The sequence below is a fragment of the Primulina huaijiensis genome, chromosome 5 (genome assembly GCF_012295235.1).
Source record: "Primulina huaijiensis isolate GDHJ02 chromosome 5, ASM1229523v2, whole genome shotgun sequence".
In the NCBI taxonomy this organism is placed as follows: Eukaryota; Viridiplantae; Streptophyta; class Magnoliopsida; order Lamiales; family Gesneriaceae; genus Primulina; species Primulina huaijiensis.
In genome coordinates, this window is record NC_133310.1 from 6184119 (window position 1) to 6190633 (window position 6515).

Sequence of the window (6515 nt, forward strand, 5' to 3'; positions counted from 1 at the left end):
CAAGGTTTCTAATATTGGATGAGTAACATGAATGGACTTTTATTCCAGCCAAAATATTCAAAATCATTCTTTGCTCATCCTTACTAAGTGTATAACAGGCTGCTCGGAAATACGTTCTCTTCTCCCCCATATTTGGTGCCAAATCTGTCCGCACATTCATTTCCACAAGGTCTACTTTCGCGGCTACTCCATCCTTTGTTTTTCCAGGAATGTCAAGTAACGTACCAATGAGACATTCACAGATATTTTTTTCAATGTGTATCACATCAAGAACATGTCGAACATGTAGATGTTCCCAATATTCAAGTTCAAATAATATTGATTTCTTTTTCCAGCAGGATTTGACATCATCCTTCTTCAACTTAAGAATCGAAGCCAAATCTCACCAGAATCGAAGAAGAACTCGTGCGCACAGACAACTTCGAACAGGGCTGGATCCACTCGATCGATTCAGTACAGAAAAGAGGTGCAAGGGCTTGGGGAAAAACTTACTGAGCTCGACGCTTCTTGTCCGGTGGTTTGGGCGGTGCTCGACGGCAGCTGGCGTGGTGAGGGAGAGAGCCAACATGAGTAGTTTTGTTCTTTCTTTTACGTACGGGAATGATTTAATTGGGGATGAGTTTTTTTAATTCTTTTCTTTTTTTTCCTTTTAAGGTTTTTTCAGTGAAAAAAACAATGGTTTTTCAAAACCGTTGTCTTAGCTACCCAAAAATCCGCTCATAAACAACAGTTTTAAATATCGTTATCATAGCTACTAAAAAAACCCGCTCATAGACAACGCATAAAAGACAACAGTTTTTTAAAAATCGTTGTCCGTTGTCGTAGATACCAAAAAACCCTCTCATAGACAATAGTTTTGAAAAACCGTTGTCTTTGACCCATAAAAGAACGATTTTTAAAAAATGTTGTCTTTGATAAGAAAATAACGCACAAAGACAAGGGTTTTCATTAAAATCGTTGTTAAAAGAAAAAAGACAAAAGTTTTTCGTAAAATCGTTATCTTTGGAGTGTGGTTGAATGTAGTGTATGTAATTGAAAAGCTCCAATGGTCAGATTTGACTTCAACGATCATATGTATATATATAGTAGAAAAGTTTCAACGGTCGAATTTGATTTTAACGATCATATGTACTAAAACCATTGAGTGGCCATTAAGTTTTGGAAAGAGTTGAAAGAATTAATTGTCACTGGGGAAAAAGTATTGGGAAACTTAAGTCGAAGAAGTATGATGTCAAATCCTGCTGGAAAAAGAAATCAATATTCTTTGAACTTGAGTATTGGAACAACTACATGTTCGACACGTTATTGATGTGATACACATTGAAAAAAATGTCTGTGAAAGTCTCATTGGTACGTTACTTGACATTCTTGTTAAAACAAAAGATGGAGTAGCCGCGAGATTAGACCTTTTGGAAATGAATGCGCGGACAGATTTGGCACCAAATATGGAGGAGAAGAGAACGTATTTTCCAACAGCCTGTTATACACTTAGTAAGGATGAGCAAAGAATGATTTTGAATACTTTGGCTGGAATACAAGTCCCTGCATGTTACTCATCCAATGTTAGAAACCTTGTATCGATGAATGAATTGAGATTTGTTGGCCTTAAGCCACACGATTACCACACTTTAATACAACAATTGCTTCCAGTGGCCATCCGTGGTGTCTTGTCCGAACATGTCAAGACACTATCACTCGATTGTGTTTCTTCTTCAATGTGTTATGTAATAAAGTAATAGATGTGTCAAAGTTAGATGAAATGCAAAGAGAGATTGTGATGATATTGTGTTTACTTGAAAAGTATTTTCCACCTTTATTTTTTGATATAACGATTCATCTGACTGTTCATCTTGTACGGGAGGTGAAATTCTGTGGACCGGTTTGGTATAGGTACATGTACCCGTTTGAAAGATACATGAAGATTTTGAAAGGTTATGTGCGAAATCGCAATCAACCTGAAAATTTTATATAGCTTAATGTCATATTGCTGAAGAGGCTATTGAATTTTGCTCAGACTATTTGTCTAGTGTGCACACAATTAGGATTCCATCAAGTCAACGACAAATAGAACTTACGAAGCCTTTATCAGGTGCAGTAGTGCACTCCGCTTATCACGATGAGTTGCAGCAAGCACATTGTTATGTATTGGCAAATGATGTTGAGATTAATCTTTATATCAAATAATTTCTCCAAAATAATAATACTTTCATACGCTTTGCTTACATTCTACCTAGTTTATTTATTTTTAATAATGATTTCATTAGGGAATACATGGAGTATTTGATTGCAAGATTTCCTCATAGGGCTAAGTCCAAGAAGTCGTTACAAGATAAGCATAACCGAACGTTTATTATTTGGTTGTGTGATCGTGTAAGTTCCTTATATATTACGTATTTGCATACATTATTCGGTTGGATTTACGCATGACAAATAATTTATCACATACAAAAATATAGGTTGCACATGTAGTTGACCATTCAACACATCAAGTATCAAAAAGATTGAATTGGATAGCGCGTGGACCTAGCAAGCAAGTCTTAAAGTACTCTGGCTATTTGATTGATGGGGTTACTTATGCTATAAAAGAGCGTGATGATATACGAGTTGTTCAAAACTCTATAGTTAGCTTAGTCGCTAAGACAATACAAGTTGCTAGTGCAAAAGATAAAAATCCTGTTGTGACATATATGGTTTTTTATGGAGTTATAGAGGAAATATGGTTACTTGATTACCACAAATTTCAAATTCCAATGTTTAAATGTAAGTGGGTGGAGAATAATGGTGGTATTACCATAGATGATCTTGGGTTCACGTTGGTAAACCTCAATAGAATTGGATTCAAATCTGACTCTTTCATCTTGTCTAGTCAAGCAAAGCAAGTATTTTACATTGAAGATCCTGAAGATCCTTTATGGAGTGTTGTACTTGCAACACCAAGTAGCGAGTATTTTAAATACACAAAAAGTGATGAGGGTGAAGACATTATTCTCCACTATCAATGTTTTAGCAGAGGGTTGTCATCAATGGATGTTGACGGAGCAGATGATAATGAACCACCATGCATTTGTGAAGTCTGTGATGGGACTTGGGTTAACAAATATGATTTGTTGTACTACTTTTAAATATGATTTTATGAACAATATGGATATATTGTCTTTCTTTTTAGCGTGTTGTTGTGGGTTCTCAATTTGTTGTTTGGTCGTCAATTGATCGTATATTTATCAACATCTGTTCAAAATACTATACGTTATACTTGTTCCTTTAGTGTTGCACTATAAGAGTTGCATAGATTCTTTGTTGTGAAACAATGGTGCAATGTGTTTTTGAAGTTTTCAATTCTCTAGCTTCCATAGTAAGTATATTATTTTTCAAAATTCTGCCTGTAAATTCTGTTGTATATGTCATTTGTTAACTACAAATTTTGTTTATCAACAGATTTGTGTACTTTATGGCATCCAATACCAAGCTTAAAATAGGTTCTCGTGGTGATGATATGGTTGGAAAAAGTAAGAGATTAAGACAACATGCAAGTATTGGGAAGGGTAAAGAAAAAATTACGTCTGCTGGCATGGGAGAGAGCTTGGAATGCAACACAAATTTGGAATCTTCAGATACCGAAACCACAAGAACTTTTAGAGGTCGGACATATATGGATAAGCTTGCTAGACAAATGGTTCAAGGAATTAGAAAGGATGTTACATTCAATAAACTGGGATAGCCAATAGGAGAAGCTGCTGTTGAAATGCAAAGTTATATTGGCGTACTTTCTCGAGAAAAGGTTAAGATTAGTTACAAAAATTGGAAGCAGGTTCCAAGTGATGTTAAAGAATTGATATGAGAATCGATTAAGTTAAGTAAGTTATCATGTTTTTACAGCTATAACATTTATATTATATGATATATTTAATGTTATTACTTTATCTTTTGAACTTATTTCCAATTTTTTTATTTATAGTTGACGTACAATGTTGTTTACAACATGGAAAAAGGGCTATTTGAAATCAGCAAATAACAAGTGGCGTCAATACAAAACTCATCTCACTCGAACATTTATTTTTAGCAAGCTTGATAAGCCAAAAGAGTTGAATGAGCCACCTACTGGCTATGGAATTACCAAAGATGATTGGAGTTCTTTTGTCATTAGTCGCATGTCAGACGACTTCACTGTAAGATTCTTAATTTATTCTTTCAAAATTAGTCTACCATCATTCATTATTTATATTGAAATTTGATTGTGGAATTTATGAAATAACTAGAAACTAAGTGATCAACAAAAAGAGAGAAGAAAGCAGAATATATACCCTCATAGGCTTGCACGTAAAGCATATGCACGCTTTACCGAAGAAATAGTAAGTAATTTTTTTATTATATTTCCATATGAACACTCCAATTTATTCACATTAAATAATTTGCTCTATTTGCTGGATTGTTCTTGTTGTAGGCTGTTGAACTATGTGATGATGGTGAGATCAACAGAGCTATTATTTAAAATTTAAAAAAAAAACTAATGAAAAACTTCCGGCAGCTAACAATTCTAAATTAAATGTTAATTCAAAAATAGAAACATTAATATTAAACAATAAAGTTTTTATTAAAACTACATTCGTTCTAGTTAATTATATACATCAGACTGTAATTCTGGGAACAACTTTTATAGGATTAATTACTCCATATAAAGTAAATAATAATTCTATCTCTTTTAAATTTAATTACAAAAAATTAAAATTTGAATTCTTAGAAATACCCCGTACAAGAAATCTTTATTTAATAAAAGTTTATTCTATATATGAAAATAGTATTAATGTACTAATCTAAGGAAAAAATTTTCATATTAAAAATCTTGAAAATGATATTTTTCTAAAAAGAATAGAAACTTATGGATATAAAAAGGATTATGAAAGAATTCTAAAAGATTTATTTGATCCATGCAGGAAAATGACATCATCAAGAAAAATTAATTATTCTCAGCAGAAATCCCCCACAGAATTAATTTCTTTTGGAGATATCAATCTTCATGTTTATCCACAAAACTCACAAAAATGTTTCAGGACTTCAAAACCTTTTCATCTGGAAAAATCTCAAAAAACATTATTAAATTCAATATGGAACGTCCAACCAAACGATTCCGATCAAAAAGTCAGTCTTAAATGCATTAGCCTATTATTTCAGTCAAATAAATCTTTCTTCCCAACCAACACATGAAGCCGATTCATAAAACTTATTATATTATTGTAACGCCCCGAAAATTTAAAGGTCCACGTAAACCACATGCATGCAATTAGTAAATTCTCGTGTATTTTAATTAAATATTTTAATTGCATGCATGAATTAATTTTGTTGTGCTTACTTGCATGTTTAAAATATATTTTTCTACATGATTGCATTAAAATGTATTTTTAAAAGATATTCGAGTTGCGATCGAGGAAATTAGACCGAGGGCTGAAAAAAAATAGAAAATATTTTTATTAAATAATTATTTTTAATTATTTAAAATATGGTTGATGCATTTTAGTATTTTTTGAAAATAAAGGGTTTTGAGATAATTTAATACGCCGGGACGTAAATTTTATCAGTGTTGGTTTTTCAACAAAAATACGAACTTTTTGACAACCCGGCTAATAAATTCACAAACTTATTTAAGCAAAATTATTTTTAATATTTTATTAAGTACTAATGGGCTTAATGGGCCTAATTAATCTTGTTAGTGGGCTTAAGTTATCATTAGTACTTTAATTGATATTTAAAGTGCAATCCACCCCATATTTTGACACACAACTTCACGCCTCACCTCTTTAAAAATCTGAAAACTCTTTCTCAAAACATCACACGGCACACACCTCTAAATTCACGAGAAAGTTGCAAAATTTCAAAGGAAAATTCAGCCAAGGGTTCGTGTCATCGTTCTTCGCAATCGTCAACGTAAATTCGTGCGTAAATTACGCAAAGGCACGCCATAATTCTTCCTTTTCTCATCTTTCACACCATAGTAATTATTTAAAATTGTTTTGCATGAAAAACATGGCACACAAGATGGAATTTTCGTAACTACATGCATAGGTGTCTTAAACTTGTGTTTTTACTTCCCAAAATCATGTTTTTATATTGTATAAGGGGCTGCCATGATTAGGACTTGGTTAAGGATGATTTTCATGAAATTTAAAGGCCTAGAACTCACACAAAATCGCAGCAAACAAGGAACAAACAAGCTGGAACCGTGGGATGGGTTTAGACAATAAGGGGCGCCGTGAGTTGTGTGTCTTCATGGGTGTGGTTTGATGCATGAGGCTTAGGGGCTCGACCAGGTCTTGAGGAGAGTTCGGTTGGGACGTGGCTAGGTCCTAGGAAGAGTCCTAGAATGGCTAGGACTCGTGGTTCAGGCGGGGGAAGAGTCCACGAAAGCTAGGACTCTTCCCAAGCAATTCACGCGCGCAGGAGTTCAGGAAGAAGAGGGGCTCACGGTTCAGGGTGGGCGCTGGCTAGGTAGTCCAGTAGGGACTAGGGACGATGTGTCAGGG

The 6515-nt window shown here is 33.9% G+C and overlaps 1 protein-coding gene and 1 long non-coding RNA gene across 3 annotated transcripts in view; one reads left to right on the forward strand and one right to left on the reverse strand.

Annotated features, from left to right (window-relative positions):
• Positions 1 to 6515, reverse strand: part of LOC140976550 (uncharacterized) — a 52491-nt gene that overhangs the window by 27013 nt on the left and 18963 nt on the right. The window lies entirely within an intron of this gene.
• On the forward strand, positions 1065 to 4487 carry LOC140976641 (uncharacterized). Of its 2 annotated transcripts, XR_012175256.1 has the most exons (5): positions 1065 to 2370; positions 3436 to 3849; positions 3956 to 4166; positions 4257 to 4349; positions 4442 to 4487. It is a non-coding gene; the product is annotated as an uncharacterized lncRNA (long non-coding RNA). The 2 variants fall into 2 exon arrangements; XR_012175255.1 differs by lacking the exon at positions 1065 to 2370 and having other exon boundaries at positions 3150 to 3849.